We start from the raw sequence: 20,298 nt of genomic DNA, 5'->3' as shown, positions 1-20,298 counted from the left end.
GTCAGCAGAAGGAAAAGGATTAGGATCAAGGTCCAGCTCCTAATCCAGTGCTTTTTGTGTTTTCCCACCGCACCACGGTATTGTATCTGCTTCCCTCTACCTCTTCCTCCCCATACTGTCTTCCTCTGAGTAATGAGCAAGAAGCAAGAATCTGTGGAAGGCAGCGTGGAAAAACCATCCTCTGAAACAGAGTCCGTGACAGCATCAGTGGGTCTGCATCTATGTGAGCTGCAGCTCTGACGCTCTCAACCACTCACCAGGGGCCACCTTTATCTCTTAGATAATTCTTGATTTGGTCCAGAATGCCTTCCTCCCTCTTCTCCCTGGATTATCTGAACAGGTGAGGGGACTGTAAAATTCAGGGGCTCACGGAAGCCTGGGAGGCTGCACATGGAGGTAGATGTCCACTAAACACTGGATTTATAAAATCATCAACATTATTTCGTCTTTGCAGTCAATGGAGTGTGTAGGCAGGAGCAAGGAACAGTATGCTTGTTTTTTTTGTTTTTTTTTTTTTTTCTTTTTAGGGCTGCACCTGCAGCATATGGAAGTTCCCAGACTAGGGGTCTAATCAAAGATACAGCTGCTGGCCTACCGCACAGCCACAGCAATGTAGGATCCAAGCGGAGTCTTCAACCTACATCACAGCTCACAGCAATGCTGGAACCTTAACCCACTGAGTGAGGCCAGGGATCGAACCCAAAACCTCACGGTTCCTAGTCGGATTCGTTAACCACTGAGCCATGGAGGGAACTACAGCATACTTGTTGATTCCCCCTCCCTTTCGTGTTTGCCAGCTCAGGTTTCCTGGAGAGGTCTGACCTGCCAAAGTTTAGGATCGTTCTCTTCATTAAGCTAAGCTAAAAGGGACAGAGAGAGGTGATCTATACCAGTGATTATCAAGTTTTGGTCTGTGACAAGAATTTTCACCATTCTGAGGGGAAATAAGAAGAAAAAAAGGGGCGGGGGGAAGAATCCTGAATTTTTTTGGAAAGCAAAATGTCTTCAGTTTAAAGATTTTCTTTGGGGGGCAGGAAATGTACTCAAATGTTTATTCTGAGATTATGGCTTATTCTTTGTATGAGCTGATGATGAGAATAGGTGGTAGCTGGGCTTTTAAAATGTCCTTATTTGGCAAAATAAAAAGTTGGCAACCTTATCGTGGTTCCTTAAATTTCATTTTTTGAAATTTGACTGATCCATGAAATCAAAAAATCTTGCCTCCAGGCAGGATCTTCTTCCAACATATGAGACTCTATCTCCCTGATCAGGGCTCTTTGGGGCAGATTTCTGAAAACTTGGATTCTGATCTTGTCACTACTGTTCTTTCCCTGCGGGTCCTTGGACCATGATAAACTCGCACTGAGTCTTGGTTTCCTCATTTTTACCTTGGGGGAGGTTCCTACCTCCAGAACAAGGTCACTGGCAGAGGAATGTGTTCTCACTTCCTCTTCCCTGTTGTCAGAGTGCGAGACTCTCCCTTCTCTCAGGGACTCTGAGTCTGATTTCATGTTTTGGAAATGATGGCAGTCATCTCTTTACTTGGCAAGGACAGAGAGGATGTCAACTTTGGAATGTGGGCGCAACGTGAAGTGTATTTCACACTCGAGGTCTTGGTGTCCAGGGTGAATCATATTGAAACACCTTTTTAACGAGATGGTCAAGAGTTAAAGATATTTTTAAAAATTCTTGCTCTCGGTTTTTGAAATGGTGGATCTTCTTGAGCTTTCAAGAATATCATCCGGAGCTTTTCTAAATCTGGAGGCTCCTGGAGGCATTAGAGTGTCTGAGTCTTGTGCCTTCTGGAGAGTCAGGGCTGGAGCAGCAACAAATATGTGGGAATCCCCAGGCAGTCCCAGCTGCCAGACTGAGCTGTGTGGTTGGGTGTACACATGTGTGCAGACTTGTAGGAGAGAGAGCATTAGCAAAAAAATCAGTTTGAAATCACCTTGAAAATTGAACTAGATGTTCTTTTTGAGATTTGTTCTAGGACTTCTTTTTTTTTTTTTTTTTTTTTTTTTCTGAAAGCCCAGGAGCTTCATAATAGGAGAGATCTTTCTTTCTTTTCTTTTTAGGGCCGCACCTGCGGCATATGGAATTTCCCAGGCTAGGGGTCAAATTGGAGCTGCAGCTGCCCGCCTACGCCACAGCTGCAGCAACACCAGATCCAAGGCGCATCTGCAACATGCGCTGTGCTTTGCTGTATCCTTAACCCACTGAGTGAGGACAGGGATTGAACCCACATTCTCATGGATACTAGTCAGGTTCTTAGCCCACTGAGCCACAGCGGGAACTCCCCTGAGAGAGAATTTTCTGATTTTCCACCCCATTTTCATGTTCTGAAACAAGAGCCCTCCTAGCCTAGGAAAGCAACGGAGGTCTGCCTCACGTTGTTAAGTTTCAGGGAGAGGGTAGCAGATTCTCAGCTCAGGATTTCCCGGGGCACAGAGAGAAGGACACATTACTAAAGGCAACAGGGGAGCCTTAGGCTCTAAGACCAAGCTTAGGCATGTGAAATTCTCTCCTCTCAGAGGTTTCTGCTTGGTGATGGGGCAGTAGAACAGCTTAGCCCCTAAGAACAGCGCTCTGGAAAAACCTTCTGACTGATGACAGACACCATAGGCCTATTCAAAGCAGCAGAGGGGGAAAGACAAAGTGAAAAAGGATCTAAGAGGTGCAGGTGAAAGATCTCTGCTCCCTGAGGAGCTCCTGCCCAGGAGACCCCTCTGCAGCCCTCCTGATGGCTCCACCTAGGTTTGGGTTGGGTGAATGACAGTGACGAGGCAGAGTGGCCCATCTCTGGTCACCAGCGATGGTGGCTTTCCCCAAGGGGCCCCTGATGAGGATTTTGTCTGAACTTTGGGTAGGTTGGGGCACAGAGTCAAGAAGCACAGCCAACTTCCTAGAGATTAAGATCTCTTCTGAGATGTTCAAGCCAAAAGGGCAGAGGGTGAGGACCATTCAGCCTGGCTTTTTCTGAATGTAAAGGTCAACCAGACCATGGCTATGACCTCAGAGTTGTTCGCATCCTTATCACCGTGAGGCAATGGTAATCAGTATCTAGGCTCCAGGGCCACTTTCGTCTGCAATTGGCTACATGGTGTTGGGCAATTCCGCCCTCCTCTGGGCCTCAGATTTCCCCTGTGAAATGAGGGGAGTGAATTTGGTTGCCACTATCCTTTTTAACTCTATATACCCTGGTGCTTCATTTGACCAACATGTAAACCTCACCACTGCAAGAGAAGGAGAGTTTCCAACCTGTCTCCAGGTATAGGTCTGCAGTCCAACCATTGGACGTCTGTTGGAAAAGTGGCTTGAGGTGGCAGGATGAGATAGGTACTCTCAAGACAGCAGATCCAGGAGTTCCTGCTCTGGCACAGTGGGTTAAGAATCCGACTGCGATGGTTTGGGTTGCTGAGGAGGTACAGGTTTGATCTCTCAGTCTGGTGCAGTGGGTCAAAGGATCCAGCGTTGCTGCAGCTGTGGCTTAGGTCACAACTGCAAATTTTTTTTTTTTTTTCTTTTCTAGGGCTCTGATTAGACCCCTGGAGGGTCCCAGGCCAGGGGTCTAATCAGAGCTCTAGCTGCGGGCCTACACCACAGCCACAGTAACATGGGATCTGAGCCACGTCTGCAACCTACACCGAAGCACACGGCAACGCCAGATCCTTAACCCATTGAACGAGGCCAGGGATCGAATCCACAACCTCGTGGTTCCTCGTCGGATTCGTTAACCACTGCGCCACAATGGGAACTCCCACAACTGCAATTTGGATTCAGTCCCCGGCCCAGGGGACTTCCATATGCCATGGGTGTGGCCATTAAAAAAAAAAAGACAAGACAGTTGATCCAGGGTCAGAACTGAGATGCCCATGTGGACAACTGTGCCCCGGATAGGTCCGTCACCTATCTGTAAGTTCATGAAATGGATGGCAAGAGCCAAGGGAACTGAGAATAGCAATTGCCCAATATTGCTCATAGTTATGGGCCAGGGCTCCTTTCCCATTGCAAAAGCCTCCTGGGGCCATGAAACGGCATCAGGAGAAACATGCCAAACCTGTTCCACTGTGTGTCGGATATGTGTTTCTCATCCAGAGTGTCCATCTCCCTCACACTCGGCATCTTTTCCTTCCTTTAGCCCAGTTCCCCTCCACCCGTTAGTATTTCCTGAGGCTCTGTCAGTTCTTCCCCTGGAAACACCTCTAGGGAGTGGGTAGAGAGATGAAGCTGCAGGGTGGTAGTGGGTGGAGAGAGGGCTGGAGGCCCAATGAGGTGGGGAGTTGGAGGCATGTTTGGAATATTCAGGCACGTCTATACCTGAAGTCCCATTAAATAACAACATACCACCTCTGCCAGCTCTGTCCGGGTGGAAAAGCAGCAGATTCTTAGGGGCCGATGGGCTGGTCTCTGGATCCTCTCCCCTGCCTGGTGCCAACTTGTGTTGCAGGGAGCTGGTTCCAGGCTGTAGGAACCTGGGAAACCCAGGCGAGATCCAGGTTGTGATGAGGCTCGTGCTTTATATGCCTGTCAACTTCGTTCGTTTAAATAACTCTGGGGGTGGAGTTCCCATCATGGCTCAGTGGTTAACGAACCTGACTAGCATCCATGAGGACACGGGTTCGATCCCTGGTCTCACTCAGTGAGTTAAGAACCTGGCGGTTGCCATGAGCTGTGGTATTGGTTGTAGACACGGCTTGGATCCCTCGTTGCTGTGGCTGTGGTATAGGCCAGCGGCTACAGCTCCAATTAGACCCCTAGCCTGGGAGCCTCCGTATGCCATGGGTCCAGACCTAAACAGACCAAAAAAAAAAAAAAAAAAAAAAAAAAAAAAAGAGATAAATAACTCTGGCGGCTTTTCTAAAACCTCCACCTTCAGAGGCTGGAGGAGGAGCTCCGATAACTCCGCATCTCATCACCTGAAATGCCTGGAGCCTGTGGATTTCAGAATGGGAACACGATGCACATACTGTGTATCACAGAAAAAGCTCCAGCAGGTCTGGAGCAGCTCCAAGATCCAACATATTAATATTTCTGCAGCATGATTTATCTAAAGAGTCACCCAAGTGGGATAAATGCTAAAAAGAGTCTCATGCCAGTTCTGGTCACTCCTTGCTGCTAACTAGGGTCCAAGTCCAAGTCAGGTTCTGCCACCCGTCAAGTTAGGGAAAAAGCTTTCGATTTTCAGGGCTTTGTGGATTGCAATTGCTATGAAGGCACTCCAGTTCTGTATCACCTCCTATAATCCTATCAGGAAGAATGAGCCTTCCCATTTTACAGATAGGAAGGTAGGGCTCAGAGAGTAGCAGTAACTTCACCAAATGTCATTTGGCAGAGAAGTATGATTCCAATCACAAAGCCAAGCTGTGAGTCTAAACCAGGTCTGTCTGCCTCCAGAGCCAGGCTTTCTCCTCTTTACCTTTAGGAGTGACTGCAGGAGAGTTGAGGGTGGGGCTGGAGAACTCTGATTTTGTCATCTTCCCTGGTTAGGGAGGCGCTTCCTGTACATCTGATCAGGATCATTTATGGGCTTGTTCTTATTTCTACATTGACTTCTGGGATCCCAGCAAGCTAAAGTCTCAAAAGAGAGGAAGCTAAAGTTCAGTCAACTCTGTGGCTTACAAGAAGCATCCAGCTGGCTTCGTGGGGGCTGGGAGAGCCAAGAACAACTGGGGTCAAGTTGGGTTTAGTGAGAGAAGCATCGTCTGCAGTGGAAACAACCCCGTGTGGATGGAATGCACAGTGCTTCCTGCCTCCCCACCCACTGCTTGCTGTGGGAGGCTTGCCTTGAGTAGGGACCAGTCTTGAGAGAAGGGTTGTCTGGGAGGATCACGAGCCCCAGACAAGGATGGGGATGGCATGCAGCTTAAAATAAGGAGAATTCGATTAGGGGGTCTCACGAGTCTTCATTAGCCACGTGAAAAAAGGTCAGAGGAAGAGCTAATTCAATTTGTTGACGACGCACCATGTGCTTTTTAACACTTCATTGGAAAGATGGGCACCGGTCTGTTGTCTGGGCAGTGACACGGACAACCTCCCTCCTCCTGCCTTCTAAGTGCTGTCACATGGCAGCTGCCATTTCTGGGTCATTTCTAGGTCAGGTAAGATTTGAATTGTTAATAGCCCGGCACGCAGGACTCCATGGTGTCCTGTGCTGTGAGGAGTCATCAGTGAACTCGAAGCAGTGCAGGGCGAGCCAGTCTGGTGGGGGAGTGGCCTGTGCTGTGTGTGTCCTTCACCAGGAAGCTACCCATTGGGAAGGGTGGTAGGTTTGTTGCCATAGGAACAAGGAACATCTGCTCCAGCCAACTGGAGAACAGAGAGGGGAAGATATTCTTAAAGGGACCATTAGCTTATGGAGTTGGTGCCAGGGAAGTAGGTTTTTCTAAAGAAGACCCAAGGGGCAGATCAGACTCCTCCACCTGAGAGAACTGTGAGGCTCTAAGGCAGCGAAGGACCTTCCTTTGCTATGGAAAGTGCAGGAGAAAGGATGTAAGATTTTCTTCTCCCCAGAATAATGGCTGTCCTCTGGGAATGTGTCCTAAAGCTGTTTGAACTTGTGGGCTCCAAGCCGCCTAGCCTGGCCACCCCCCTGCTGGCCTGCCACCTTCGTAAGGGATCTTAGCTCACCACATGGCCCCCACTTTCTCTGTTGCTGGCTCCCCCTAAACATTTAGGAGCTTTTCTCTTTTTTCTTCTTTCTTTCTTTTTTCTTTTTGTTTTTTCCTTTTTAGGGCTGCACCTGCAGCATGTGGAAGTTCCCAGGCTAGGAGTTGAGTCAGAGTCGCTGCTGGCCTACACCACAGCCACAGCAACGGCAGATCCTTAACCCACTGAGCAAGGCCAGGGATCGAACCCGCATCCTCATGGATACTAGTCGGGTTCCTTACCGCTGAGCCACAGTGGCAACTCCCATCCCAGGAGCTTTTCTTTCTTTCTTTCTTATTCTTTTTTTTTTTTTTTTTCTTTTTAGGGCTGCACCCTCGGCACATGGAGGTTCCCAGGTTAGGGGTCCAGTCGGAGCTATAACTGCCAGCCAACGCCACAGCCACAGCAACACAGGATCCGAGCTGCATCTGCAACCTACACCACAGCTCACGGCAATGCTGGATCCTTAACCTACTGAGCAAGGCCAGGGATTGAACCTGCGTCCTCATGGATGCTAGTCAGACTTGTTTCCACTGAGCTACGATGGGAATTCCTTTTTGTTTTTTTTGTTTTTTTCAAGGAGCTTTTCCAAACTGGGTAGTAGCAACTTTATCTGCTTTGTCTCACCCTTACCTGTGCTCCCCGACAGGCTGACTTCCGGCCAGGTGAGGTCTCCCATCACTGTTTTCTGTTGCTCTTGAGCAAACTCCTTGGTCCTTTTGCTCCCATCTCTTTGCTTTCCTTTTCTTCCTCACACCAGTCAGGTCCACAGCGTTGAGATGTTGGGTCCTCCAGAAGTCATCTCATCCCTCTTCCTGGTATTAGTTAAGACTTCTGAGTCATGTTACTGGAACTACTCAAAGCAGCTCAAGGCCCAAAGGGGATTTTATTCTAAGGGCCAGTAAAGTGGCTGGACAACCAAGAAGCTGAATGCTGCAAGTATGATTGTGCTCTTTGCTCCTCTCCCTGCGCTGGTTTTAGTCTCCTCTTTTGGCTTCCGGGTCAGTCGAAAAGGTGGCTTTCAACAGCTCCCTCACGTGTATGTTGCCTGGAGAAGAACCGATTTTCTTTTTCTCTCTCGGAACCAACTCCCATCCCTGGAAAGGGGTTTTGGCTGAGCTGGAATCGTTGAGATTTACCTACAGCCAAGAGAGTGGCATCAGGTTTTAGGAACATGGCTATTATATAACCACCATAACTATGTGGGTATCAGGGTGGGGAGCAAAAAGGGTTGGGAACATTCTAGAAGGGAATGGGAACATGCTGTCACCATTAGCCTTTACTGGACTTCCAAGCCTAGAGGAGTTTGGCTCTGAGAGTTTATACACCCCTGACCTCTTTTGTTCAGCTCTTCCCGCCCTGACTGCAGGGGCTGGCAAGGTCTCGTAGGCAGCCTGGCAGTGTGAGTGAAGAAGCCAAGCCATGGCTGCAGAGTCGCTGCTATTCCCCATGGGTGGAAAAGGCATGGAACCTGAATCTTGAAGGCCATGCAGGCCCCCCTACCCTACCCTCTATCCTTGTAAGCCTCAAAGATTTTATTGTTCCATCAGACACTAGGGAGTCAAGACCTAAAAGCCTCATGTCTAAACGCTTGTTGCTGTTTTTAAAATCATTCATTCATCATCTCATTGCACCCGTGGTCTCCCATTCCATCTTGGACTTGTGAAGTGGACCGATGCCTGCCATCTTGTTTAGGTTAGGATCGAATCAGTGACTATGAAATCATTTCCTTGCATGAGAAAACAGGGATTTGGGCCAGGGTGTGTGGGATTTGGAACCATTTCTAGCTGGCTCCTGCCCTTCGTCCAAGTGAACTCCAGCGAAGAGAAGAGAAACACATTGAGGGGTCAAGTTGTCTAAGCTTTTCATGGTGGTGTCCATCTTTCATGCTTTACTCTGCCAAAACTCTCACCTCCATCCACTGCAATGGCAGACACAGCCGAAAGTGCTGGGGCTGAAATGAGGTGGGTGGGCAGGCACCCCTTGGCTCTGCTCTGGGAGGGGTGTGTGGGAGGGCAGTAGAGAACCGAGCCCTTCCCTCTGTTCTTGCCTGACTCCCCTGGAGCCTTTGAGGTGGGGGTGTCTCTGGGTTGAAGAGAGGGAGGGCCTGCAGGGGCCCAGGAGCTGAGCTATTTCTGTAACACTGAACACATCTGCAGCAGCCGCAGAGAAGGTCAAATTCTGGGCGCAGGGCTGGAATGCAGGGGCCAGGCGGCGGAGGGAGCTGCGGTTTTGCCCCTCTTGGCAGCTTGGAGGGCCCCTGCCATGCCCTTTGGGGAAGGTGGGGCTACCCATAGCGAAGTGCTTGGGGCAGGAGGGACGCGGACACCGCAGCCATGGTGTCCATTGGCGGAGGTTTGGGGAGTGGCACAAAATCCAAATAGCTATTGCCCTGAAGTGGGGAGGATTTAATTCCAAGGTATGGGGGCTCTCTTGCATGCTCTCTGCTATGGGGGACAAAAAATCAGGTCAGGCAACGCACTGTGTGAAGGAAAAGAGAACTACTGCTGAGGCAGGTGCCTGGAGGCTCAGACAAACACAGGTGTGTGAGCCGTGCCAGCATTCAGAGACACAGATGGACAGGCAGACGTGGTGGCAAGTTTACTGGGAAGCGATGCGTTTTAGCTTCAGTCTCCCCCATTTCCCCGGGCCCCTCGGATACGTATTTGTAGTTTTCTTAATGAGGACCGCCCACGTTGTAAAGCTCTAGCCCCACTCGCCTGCCTCTGCCCCCGCATCCTCCCTCCTTCCCGCACTGCCACTTCACAAGCCCCTTCGACACATGCTCCCGACACACCCGCTCCTCCTGTCTTCTGTGCTTTCCCCTCATCCTCACACATGCCTGTGTGTGGTTTGGGGCTTCTTGAGTTTCTGTTTATAGTTAGAAAATTGCCCTGCTCCAGCTCTGCCTTTGTCGCAGAAGGACCATCTTGGCTAAATCTGACCGCTGCTTGCCCTGTGGGTACCCTGCCCTTGGCCTGCCCCTCTTCAGCCTCCTGGATGCATAGTCTCTTGGTTTGTTTTCCTTCTCATTCTGTGGGCCCTCCCCAGCTAGACCCAAACTCTAAAATCAGGAGAGAGCTCCAGAGGGGCTTTTTTTTTTTTTTTTTTTTTTTTTTTTTTTTTTTTTAGGGCCACATCTATAGCATATGGAGGTTCCCAGGCTAGGGATCAAATCAGAGCTGCAGCTGCCGGCCTATGCCACAGTCACAGCAATGCCAGATCAGAGCTGCATCTATAACTTACACCACAACTCACGGCAACACTGGATCCTTAACCCAGGGAGCAAGACCAGGGATGGAACCCTCATCCTCATGGATACTAGTGGGGTTTGTTACTGCTGAGCCACAACAGGAATCCTAGAGGGGCTTTCTTGAAGAACGTGAAGCACTCAGGGCTTGGTGGCCTCTTTTGTCCTCTCATTTATGCTACAGGCAAAGTGATTCCCTGCTCATGTCCATTGGGCCCCAAGGGATAAATACTTGTCCATATTATACAGCTGGATGGGTGCAGTGTGTGCACTAGAACTTGGGTCTTGTCAGTCAACTCCTTGCGTCCAGTGTTGTAGCCCCTTGAATTGACTTGCTTTTTAACTTCCAAGTAGGACATGACACAGGAAAAAAAAAAATCCTCCTCCTAGTTCAAAGTATGGTGGGGTGGACCTTCCTCCAATTTGTGATTCTCAGGAGTTGATTATTCTGGCTCCTAAGAGTAGAGGCCTGTCTCAGATGATCACAAGTGATCCGAGGTGGGTGATAGCTTCAAGGCCTTACAAATTGCATTTAGGAATATCTAAGTGCCATCTTTTTTTTTTTTTTCTCTTGTTTTTACGGCCACATCTGAGGCATATGGAGGTTCCCAGCCTAGGGGTCCAATTGGAGCTACAGCTACCAGCCTACACCAGCCACAGCAACATCAGATTCTAGCCAAGTCTGCGACTTACACCACAGTTTCCCGCAACGCCTGATCCTTAACCCACAGATCGAGGCCAGGGATCAAACCCACAACCTCATGGTTCCTAGTCAGATGTGTTTCCGCTGCGCCACAACGGGAACTCCTCCTAAGTGCCATCTTGATGGATAACTTCTTTAGGAGCAATTATTATGCATTCATCTTCATGTATCAAGGTGCTGAGGGGTTTTATATTCAAAATTAGGCCTTTGCTTCCTATGCCTGAATTGTCCAAGGCAGAGGCAGATAGCAGTGCTTACTGGCATTTATTGAATTTTACTCTCTTAAATTCTCTGTTTGTATCTCATTTAATCCTATGACAAACCCATGAGGTAGGCAGTTACATGATCCCTGTGTACAGATGAGGAATGAAAGCACAGAGAGGTTAAACCACTCGCTCAAAGCCCCTTAGGTCGTAACTGGTGGAGTCAAGATTAGAACTGGGGCAGTCTGACTCCAGAGCCAAAAATCTCAAAGCCAACGCAGATTCAACTTAGCAAAAATAAACTAAAGGATTAGCATGGAGGATGATGCACAAGAAGGGAATTTCAAGTTGCACAATGAACATGAAGTGGGAAGAGAGCTGGCTTTGGGCTGTATCCTGGGCTCTAATCCCAGCTTTCCCACTTCCGAACTGTGTAGCCTTGGGCCAAGTACCTGACCTTGCAGGTTCCTTTTCCATAGGTACAGAACAGCAATGCCTATCTCAGGAAGTTAAGCAGAGAATTTGCTAGTGTCATGGCTTAGGTAGGTGTTAATTTCCTCGTCAAGTCTTCCTGGGGAGGGTGTGGAGTGATTTGGGAATTCAAAGTTAATTCTTGTTTCAGAAAGAAAATTTCCAACCAGCCCTCCAATACCCGGTCTTCTGGACAAGACTTCCTGCCATCACCATTCCCTATTGGCCCCTCTTGGGACTGCCTGGAGTTAGAGAAAAGACAGGCTGGAGAGAGAGGAGGCTGTCTGGCTCACAGCTCTCAGACCGCTGTCACCTTCAGACCTTCCTTCACTCTCTTTTTTTCTTTTTAAAGACAAGGATACTCTCTTGCATAAACATAGTGCAATTAGCAAATTCAGGAAATTTAGCATTGATACGATATGATTATCTAATAGACTCTAAGTCCATATTCCATTTCAGCAGTTGCCCTAATAGCCATTGGAGCCAAGACCAGTCCCTATGCTTCTTTAATCTGAAATAATGCCTCAGCCTTTCTTTGTTTCTCATGCACTGAGGTTTTGGAGGACTGCAGGCCTCTCTCAGGCCCTTTTTGGGCCTTGTCTGGTCTCTCCACCTCCCTCCCAGCCTCCTCCCTCAGCAGAGCTGACTAGCATGAGACAATTGAGACACTTTCCTTAGGCCCCCAATTTAAGGAACACCCCAAGAAACTCAGTTAAGCAAGATAAAAACATGCAATGAGATATTTTAAAAAATCAAAATCAGAGCAAACATTTTGTGAAGAGCAAAATAGCAACATTTTCAATAAAAACAACATCAGTCACAGTGCTATTCCAAGCCATACTGGAGCCTCAGGCGAAAGGAAAATTGAGTAATACTGATTCGGTCTTTATTTAAAATACTTCATTCATCATGGATTTTTGCACTAATTTTTATTTCAAAAATATTACATTAAAATATGATTCATGTTTTTTCTCTTTTTTTTTTTTTTTTTTTTTTTTTTTTTACTTTTTGTGGTGCTGTACCCGCGGCATATGGATGTACCCAGGTTAGGGGTCTAATCGGAGCTGTAGCCCCTGGCCTATGCCACAGCCACAGAAACGCCAGATCTGGGACCTACACCACAGCTCACAGCAATGCCGGATCCTCAACCCACTGAGTGAGGCCAGGGATTGAACCTGCAACCTCATGATTCCTAGGCGGATTCATTTCCAATGCACCACAATAGGAACTCCAAAATATGACTCATCTTGATCACTGAGTTTTTAGATGCCTTTTAGACTTTGTGCCCCCACCCCCTGCAGGGTGGGTTTTTCTCCCTCTGGTTGTCCTGTCCTCAGAGCTAGGGAGAGAGGAAGGTGGGGCTCCCAGCCAGCCACTGTTCCCTTGCCCTAGCCAGAGCTGAGGAGGAGGGAGGAGGGTGGGGGACGGAGAGGCGGGAGAGGAGGGGTACAGAGGCCTGGAGCCCTCTAACAGCTTCCAGCTGCTTCCACACCCACCAGACTTCCTGCCTTGGGAGTGGCGTTTGGTTGGCTTCCCCCTTCTTTTCTCATCACATGTGTGATCTGATTAGGTCCTCAGATCCCCTCAGCTCTCCCAGTCTCCCCTAAGACAGCACTGCATGGTTCCACTCGGTTGGTCCTCTTCTGGCCCTAGATCTGCCTGTTTTCATCCGTCCTGGGACCCCTTCTGGGTCTGTCACTTGCAGTGTATCAGAGCATCCGCCCAGCAGGGCCGAGCACCACAGTGCTGGTCCGAGTTCCACGGCTCTGGGAGCGGAGCCAGGTCTCAGGGACAGGCAGGGTGTCAGCCAAGGCTGTGGGCAGATCGCGTGTTAGGTGAAAGTGCTCCATCCTGAAGTGAAAACACTCTGGGTTTAGCCTTGCCTCCTGTGTGGGTTATCTTAGTTAAGCCCTTTTACCTCTTTGAGCCTCAGGACTTATTTGTTTTGGTTTGGGGTTTTTTTGTAAGATAAAAGTGTTAATGTTTTTCAGCCTACCTCCTAGGACTGTAAAAGAATCACGTGAGATAATGATGACAAGGCTTTGTGAACGGCAAAAGGTTTTACTTGATACTCTCCCTTCTGTCATAATTAATATTTTTATAAAGACTGTATTCAGGTCTGACACAGTATTTGACCTAAATCCAGGAGAGGAGTCCAGGCCGATTCAAGGCTCATGTCCATCCCTGTCTGTAACCAGCAGACTAAAGCAGGTCACTAGGAAAAGCTGGAATCCCTGCCCCCGCCTAAGCCCAACTTGCCCACATTCCATCACAGTGTGAATGAATGGATGAAGCCCCGTAGGAGTTTTCTGTTGGTGGTGTTTTTTTTTTTTTTTTTTTTCAATGTCTCAACTGAAGATTTTTCTTTTTTTATAGCTTTATAGAGGTAGAATTGATTTATGATAAACTATATATATTTGAAGGGTAAAATTTTATGTTTTGTTTGTTTGTTTGTTTTTGTCTTTTCTAGGGCTGCACTCGTGGCATACGGAGGTTCCCAGGCTAGGGGATGAATCGGAGCTGTAGCTGCTGGCCTACACCAGAGCCACAGCAACACCCGATCCAAGCCTCTGTCTTCGACCTACACCACAGCTCAGGGAAAAGCCGGATGCTTAATCCACTGAGTAAGGCCAGGATCGAACCCGCAACTTCATGGTTCCTAGTTGGATTTGTTAACTACTGAGCCACAACGGGAACCCCTGATGTATTTTTTGAAACCGTAACTACAGTTAAGATAATGGACATATATCTGTCACTCCCCAAAGTCTCTTCCTACCTCTCGGAAGTCCCTCCATCTTATCCCATTTCCATGCAACTTCTGATCTGCTTTCTGTCACTATGAATTAATTTATGTTTGTTAGGTTGTTGTATAATGGAATCATACAGCGTACATTTTTTTTATTTGGGAGGAGGGTGCTTGGATTCTTTCACTCAAACAATTATTTTGAGGTACACCGTGTTGTTATGGATATCAGCTATTCATTTCTTTTTATTGCTGAGTTGTATTCCATTGTATGGATGTAACGTATCGTATTCACCTGTCATGGATATTTAGGGGTTTTTTGTAGTCTGGGGCTTATACAAGCAAGCTGCTATGAACATTTGTATACATGTCTTTGGACATACGCTTTCATTTCTTTCAGGTAAATACCTAGGAATCAATGGGTGTATGTTAAATGGTATGAAAAAGTTGGGCAGTTTTTCAAAAAGTTATGCAAAGTGGACATTCCATTTACAGTCTCATCAGCAGGGGATGCATCGCAGTTCATCTACATTTTGCCAACATTTGGTCTGATTCGTCTTAATTTTAGCAATTCTGGTGGGTGTGTGTAGTGTTATCTCATTGTGGATTCAGTTCGCATTTTGCTAATGACTAATGATGTTGAGCATGGTTTCCTGCACTTTGTTTGCCATCGGATATCCTCGTTGGTGGAGTCTGTCTAAATCTTTTGCCCACTCTTTGGTTCTAAGAGTCCTTTATGTATTCCAGTTATGTCACGGACATATTTTGCAAACGTTTTCTCTCAGTTTATGGCTTACCTTTCTATTTTTGTAACGACATCTTTTGAAGAGCAAAGTTTTTTTTCAGTGAAGTTTAATTTATCAATCTTTTCTTTAAAGTTGGTGTTTTGCGTCTTATTTAAGAAATGTGCCGAACCAAAAATTCCCTATGTTTTCTTCTAGGAATCTTAGAGTTTTAGGTCTTGGCTCATTTTGAGTTCCTTCTTTAATGCTCTGGTCAGGGGTCTCTGTTTTTGTTTTGGGTATATGGAGCTCTGGTTTCTCTAGCACCTTGTACTAAAAAGCCTGTCACTCCCCCATTGGATTGCCTTTATACCTCTGTGGAAAACCAATGGACTGCCTGCAACAAGACATAGCCTTTTACACTCATTCTTCATTGATGACCAGCAGCCCAGCTCTCCAGAGGCTAAATCCCTGGACTCTGGGAATCTGCATGTCCTGTAATCCATCCACGTGCCTGCGTGCTCAGAGTTCTGCTTCTGGAGAACCCCAAGGCCATATGACCTCCGATGGGTTTATTCCTGGAATCTCTATTCTGTTCCATTTATCTGTATGCGTAAATACAGATAAATATGTATGGTATCTGTATACACATACATATGTGCATATGACCGCCCTGTGCTCGCGGGTATCCCTGTGAGTTCAGGTTCACACACCCGCGTCTCCATGGGATCCTGTCTTCTCTGGTTCACTAGCTCAGCCCAAAGCTTCCACCTGAGGACTCACCTTAACCAAGTACCAAACTCTTTATGCACAAGCAGTGTCTTGATTTATAATCAAGTTAAGTAAGTAAGCCAAGATTTCTAACTAAGTTAAGTAAGCCAAGATTTCTAACTTCGTTCTTCTTTTTTTATTTTATTTTTGGGGGTTGTTATAGGTCCTTTTAATTTCTATTTGAATTTCAGAATCAGTTTGTCAGTTTTTACAAAGAACCTATTGGGATTGTGTTGAATCCAAAGAAGCATACGGGGAGAACTGATATCTTAGCAATACTGAGTTTTCCTTTGCATGCCAACAGTATATCTCTCCTTTTATTGAGAGTTTATTTCATTTCTCCTGGCATTGTTTTATAGTTTTCAGTATAGGTCTTGCACATCTCTTGTCAAATTTATTCCTATGTATTTCATATTTTTGCCTTATTGTAAGTAGTGTTTTTCACATTTCAATTTTTCATTGTTTGCTGCCGGTATATAGAGATACAACTGATTTTCTGTATTAACTTTATATCCCAAGTCCCTCCTTGCCTTTTAAAAACGCAATTTCACAGAGCAGGAACCTGGAAATACTGAGGGGCAGGGTGTTTGCATGATGCGATAAGCATTTAAAATAGCACATAAAACATCAGCATCTTTCCCCATTTTAAGTTCATAAATCATGCTGTAGCGGCCCTGCAGCCAGCTGTGGCTGTAAAAGATATGAGAGGAAGGAGTGGTATGCTGAACCTAACCCTCTGCAAGCAGTGCACCCCTGGATTTCTGGGGTACGCTGGAGGGTGAATGGAGCAGGTGGGAATGCATGCAGCCCCTTTAAGAGCCCAGGGCCAACCAGCCATCAGGCTGCTGGGAAGGCAGCCCAGGAGATAAGATAAGGCCCCCCTGGCTGGTCTAAGCCAGGGTCTTGAGCCACAGTGATTGGACTGCTGACAGACAGGCAGGACCCAGGGGTGATGTGAGAAGCTGCAGCTACTAGACCTAGGCTGGCATGAGGTGGGGCCTAAAAGGAGAAGGGGGCTTTAACTGTGGGTATGGGGAGAGAGGGCGCTTACACTCTCCTGTATGTCCTATCATGTTTGTGATCATGGTTTAAAAACCCTGCTAGACTGTACTTCAAGGCTGTATGCGTGGTACAGGTTCCATAAATATGTTTATTGAACTCTCTAGGCTCCCTCTACTGATATCCTTATGCTCTAGCGAGACGTTCTGTTATAGGGTTTGAAGATTCCCCGATTCCTTGCTCAAACTAGAAAAATCCTGGCAAGGACTTACTCTGAAAAGCCTGGAGCTGCTCATTTGCACATATCTGCATAGATTTGCATGTGTCCTACATGTAGGTACTTTTATACTGGATTTAGATTTCCTCAAATCAGTTGCCTATTTTTAAAGGGATAAAGAGGTGATTGGTTTCTACCCATTCTCTGCATCCTCCAAAGATGCAAAACTTTGAAACAGAAAAAAGACCACCTGTGCTGTACAGTTGGTGCGGATACAAGCAGTCCTTTGCCTGTCAAGGTATTTTCCTTTCTCGTCTCTGTTACAATTCCTAGTTCCAGACTCCTGGGTGAGTCAGGGAATGGTTAAGGCAAAGATATGCTCTAGCTGAACAGCCGGGAGCTGAAATCACTGAGAAGCCTTCCAGGATTGTGCACTATACCTGGACAGAGAGCTTTGAGGCGCTTACCTTGACCTGAAGACCGCCTTCCTGTTTCCTGGCCCAGGGCTAGAGATGCTAGGACTACCTTTGTCTGTTCTCCCTCCTCCAGGAATAAATAAAAATATCATCCCCTCCCCCCAGATCCTGGCTCCTCTATTGGCCTGCCAGGCAAATATTTCATAATGTGGGCTCATCCAATTGGGCATCGTGCCAGAGCCGAGCGCCTCAGGTTGCCAGTGTGCTCCAATCAGGCGGGATGGCCTGGGTGGGACGGGAGGGCTCTGCTCACCACATGGGAGGCAGCGGCATTACTCAGGTGGATGGCAGCAAGGTGGGAGTCAGCCGCTTTCTCAGGGCTGGGAAGAGGAGACGGGGCTGTCCATCAGCCAGCTGGAGGCAGCCAGCACGGAAGGGGTTAAGGCCAGTCAGCATGTGTGGCGGTTAATGATTGCTACCCACCAGGGACCTGGTGAGTGTTAAAGGAGAACCTTTTCCCTGTTCCTGAGTGTGAAAGGAGGCAGGGCGAGAGCAGAGGGGACCGCAGAGAAGGGCCGATGAGTGAGTGCTTATCTGTCTGCTGTCTGTTTGTCTGGCTGGCTCTGGAACAGGTAAGGGAGCCCAATATTCCCACTGAGCAGCTAGAGGGGGCTTTTGTTACCACTGGATACACATTCTCAGCTTGGGGCCAGAATTCTGTATCCTTCCTATTTATGAGAAGGAAATCTTTAGGGTTGGCTTCGTCCAAAGAGGTGAACGACTTGGCACCAAAGCCAGAGATACAAACCATTGTCTGTCTTGATGCAGAGACAATGGTTCTGTGTGGCCACCCTGCTCACAAAGCGGGAGCCCTGCTCCTCCTCCCTCTGTGAGCCATTGTCTCCGGAGAGGGGCTCGGGAGCTGTGGGCAGAAGCGCCAGCCGCCTCTTCCCAGCCATTTCCCGGGACCAGCCCCGAAGGAGGGCGGTGAGGGCACAGCCAAAGGAGAATGCGAAAGCTGTGCTGCCTTCTACCCTCTTTCCTTCAAGTCAGGTGTGGAGAGGAGGAAGGCAGGATGCAAGGGGTGGGGGCAGAGCAGAGAGTTGGAGCAGGGGTGGGAGGGACTCAACTTATTAGAAGACAAAGTTTGTCATTTGAGAGCAAAACAAATCCAGGAAGAGGAAGAACCAGTCTTTGCGGTTGAGATGCCTACTGTCCCCTTTCCCTCAACTGCTCATTCAGGACCCTCCTGCCCTCCAAACATTTATGCTCTTTGACCCAGGCACCTTCTCAGGGAATGGGGACAAGAGTTCCTTGGCTTTGTTGGAGGAGGCGCATGAGACAGACTTTTCTCAGCTGATGTGTGAGTGTGTGTGTATATGGCCAAAAAAACTGAAAGCCTGATTTGTCTCCAAAGCAGAAATATTGACTTTACCCCCTCTTATCCGGGAGCCCTTTTGTCCCCCTGCCTCTTTCTTGGGAGGAAAAGTGTTCGATGACATAATGGGGATGTTTAGGCAGCTCCGGAGGGGTCTGTTGGGCAGGAACAGAGCACGCCCTGTGCCCGTCTTGAAGGCAGGTTTGAGAGATAAGGCAAAGCCAGCCCCCGTGGCTTTTCCTCTGGCTAAGCTGCCCACAGGCAAACAGAAACCAGGCACAATAAGGGGGAGGTGCCAGCCACCAGACCCAGCAGGGCAAGAGTGAAAGCAGCCAAGTTTCTGGGCTTGTGAGCCAAGAAAGAGGGGGAGGTAGAGACTGGGAGAGGAGCAGGGCCACTTGTCGTGCTCTGCCTTGCACTAAGAGTTAGCCACAAATGTGACTAGCCGCCCTCTGTCCTCACACTTCCCAGGAGAAACAGCACAGAGGAATTGGTATTCCCTGGCACGGGGGCTTCGTGGGCGTACCACCTGTGCATTCGCCTTGCAGCTTCAGAAGGATTTGGTTCGGTGTTGTCCCATTGTCCTCCTGAACTACTTAACTCTTGAGCAAGGGACCCTGCATTTTTACTGGCACCCAGCTCTGTGAATTATCTAGCTGGCGGTATTCCCAGGCCAGCCACAAGGGGCAGCAACAAGGAGGAGTTCATGTGCCCCAACAGGCATAGGCAGACTCACCTGTTACTCAGGTGTCACCAAGACTGGCTTCTGTCCTGGCCAAGACCAGCACAGTACCCCTCCCCCTTTCTCTCTCTCTCCACTCTCCTCCCAAAGCTTCTGTTTCTTATTGTCCCAGTGTCCCTGCCCAGTCTTCCTTCAAGGCTACTGCTTGGCAGGGGGGACAGGGGAGGGGGCAGCAGTGGAGCTTCTCCCCCTTTCTTCCCAGGCCCCTCCTTCTCTTATCTCGGCTCCAGGCTGGGTGGGGGCCGGCGTGGGGGAGACTCCTGAGGCTGCTGTCCTTGGTGGCAGCCCCTCTGTCTCTTCCCCTCTGTGCTGGCTCCTCCCCTTGTGGACCACAGGGCCCTGCAGACCTAGCAGGTGATCTCTCTCCTCTTCCTCCCTCCAGCCTCCCTAGAAGCTGGTCAATCCAAGAAGGAAAAGGAGGCAGGAGGGAGGAACAGGTTCCCTGTTCTCTCCGCTTTTCCACCGCCTTGATTGGCTCTGTAACCTTTCCCAAGTGCCTCCCCCAGGGCTTGCCTCCAATAGGGCTGTTAGTAACAATATTTTCAAACCCTGGAGGGGAGTCTTAAGGCATATATTTTATTTTATTATTTTTTGTTTTATTTTATTTTTTGGCCACACTCACAGCATGCAGTAATTCCTGGACTGAACCTGTGCCACGGCAGCTACCCAAACCACAGCAGTGACCACACCAGATCCTTAAGCCATGGAGCCACTAGGGAACTCCTTAATGCACCTATTTTAAACTGATGGATTATCCAAATTAATTGTGCTTAGACTTTGGAAAGTATCCTATGATTTTGGATTTTTTTTAACTTTTTTGTTATTGTTATTGGCAGCAATCTACTTTTTATTTTTTCCTTTCTTTCTTTCTTTTTTTTTTTTTTTTCGTTTAGCTTAGCCCTGTAAGAGAACTCATATTTTCCGAGGACAAGGAGCACACACATATCAGCTGGTGGGAGGACAGACTGGTTTGGAGTTGTATTTTATAGAATCAAAATATACTAGAACTGGGAGGTGGCATTGAGAGCAGCAGAATAT

The 20,298-nt window shown here is 48.1% G+C and overlaps 1 protein-coding gene across 45 annotated transcripts in view; it reads left to right on the top strand.

Annotated features, from left to right (window-relative positions):
• The window catches only part of PLEKHA6 (pleckstrin homology domain containing A6), a 137,341-nt gene that overhangs the window by 57,653 nt on the left and 59,390 nt on the right, over positions 1 to 20,298 (top strand). For 13 of the 45 annotated variants that reach the window (XM_084976787.1, XM_084976781.1, XM_084976778.1 and 10 more), the window contains exon 1: positions 17,667 to 17,772. The exons of the other annotated variants lie outside the window; for them this stretch is intronic. The gene's annotated coding sequence lies outside the window, so the exon portion shown is untranslated. Of the gene's footprint in view, positions 1 to 17,666; positions 17,773 to 20,298 lie in introns of those variants that run through there. 45 annotated transcript variants of the gene reach the window in all.

This window comes from Sus scrofa, chromosome 9 (assembly GCF_054392235.1).
Source record: "Sus scrofa isolate SSC_HxYL_T2T_F1_AM1 chromosome 9, Sscrofa_HxYL_maternal_Yorkshire_Landrace_v2.0, whole genome shotgun sequence".
Lineage (NCBI taxonomy): Eukaryota > Metazoa > Chordata > Mammalia > Artiodactyla > Suidae > Sus > Sus scrofa.
This window is presented reverse-complemented; position numbering and strand designations above follow the sequence as displayed.